This window comes from Glossina fuscipes, unplaced genomic scaffold (genome assembly GCF_014805625.2).
Source record: "Glossina fuscipes isolate IAEA_lab_2018 unplaced genomic scaffold, Yale_Gfus_2 61541, whole genome shotgun sequence".
Lineage (NCBI taxonomy): Eukaryota > Metazoa > Arthropoda > Insecta > Diptera > Glossinidae > Glossina > Glossina fuscipes.
The window spans coordinates 1257-3162 of NW_024003752.1; positions in this window are offsets into that span (position 1 = coordinate 1257).

The window sequence follows — 1906 nt, forward strand, 5'->3', positions numbered from 1 at the left end:
ATTATTATTATTATTATTATTATTATTATTATTATTATTATTATTATATTAAACGTCACTATTTTTGTTGTTATTGCTTCCATCATTCGTTTAGAACCATTGTGAAATATGAACAATATGAACGAAAACATTTCACACATTTTGTGTGATGACTTCGGACAGTAGCACTGTGATGCATAAACTTAGCTGATTCGTCCCTAAACTTCAGTGGAGTAATATATTTTCAGAAAGGAGATTTTTTATATTGCACCCAAATTTTGGCTTGGAATTATTGGGGATTTGGAGGATTGGGGACTAGAAGAAGCAGATGCACGTGTTAGTGCTGAGCTAGCTAGTTAGGAGGATAGAGGGAGTTTGAAATTATTGCCCCACGCGTGTGCGTGGGGGGTTATAACTAGAAGAAATATACGTGCTTTACTCTTATAATAACAAACGGAATGACGAAACCCACATACCGAGCGCATATATTTAAAGCACTGGATTCTTCTGCGCTCCACCCTACTTATGGGCTGTTTCGGCGAAAGATTTGAATGATGTACCCGAAAGTTGGAACCAACGACCGCTAAGCCGCTTTGCGTTGAACAAAGAGAACTAAATATACATATATATATTTCAACATGTACACAAAAGCAAACAAAATCGTACTCTGTACACTTTTTATTTATATTTATTTATTTATTTATATTATTCCACTTATACTAGAAACTCAACTAAACAAATAACAGTCGAGTTCAATAGGCTCTTAATGCAAAACTAATATTAATTAACAATAAAGTTGAGTATAAGCATAATAAAACAAATAAGAAGAAAAAAAAAGAAAAAGAAAAAGAAAAAAAGCATTTACACTATCAGCATAGGAGCACACTTACAACCGGTACAGGGCCAAATTTCAAATGAACCCCTAAGCCATCGCAAACATGCATAAGCCTGGCAACCGATAATAAATTGACAATAATTCACTTTCGAAACGTAACGACTTTTTAAGGATAAAAGCTAGTTTAAATACGACATAGGTAAATCGCGCGTATTAAGCAATGTTGCTTTAATGGACTTTAAAGAGTCCGATAACGAGAATAAGTGGTAGACGTCATTTAGGTTCTTGCAAACGACTCTGAGCGGATTGAACAGCTCATAATTAAATTTACACTGATTAAGCTTAACCAAGATAAAATGCCTAGAGAAGCGGTTAGGGACATTAAAGCTTATTTCACCAAGTAATGAAAGCGAGTCAACTGTACCATTTATTAATTTGATTACGAAGGAAACCCCAAGAACAAACCTACGTTTCTCCAGAGACGGTAGGGACAGCAAAAGCAACCTATTTTCATACGGAGGAAGAGAAGCAATCGGATCCCAACCCAAATTTCTAAGGGCAAACAGCAAGAATTGCTTTTGAACTGATTCCATTGAATCTACGTAGCACCTATATGAAGGAGACCACACAACTGAGGCATACTCGATTATGGGTCTAACCAAACACATGTACAGCCTTTTCGTAATGTAGGGATCATCAAGCTCCTTGGACTACCTTTTTATAAAACCAAGCGCGGACCTAGCTTTGCTAATCGAGAGCTCAATATGCAAGTTAAAACGTAATCTATGGTCAAATAGAACGCCTAAATCTGTGATCGAATCGACGACCTCCAACGTATGCGAATCTATGAAATACTGAGTAATGAATGACTTTCTTCTTAACAATGAAAGCTTCTTACATTTACTCAGATTTAGTTTCAGTAGATTCAAAGAGCACCATGCAACAAAATTATCCAAATCACCTTGAAGCTGATGTGATTGCGATTCAACAGAGAAGGAAGAAAACAGTTTCACATCATCAGCATACATTAAGATCTGGCTGGAATTAACCACCGATGGGAGATCGTTAATGTATAAACTAAATAAAATGGGA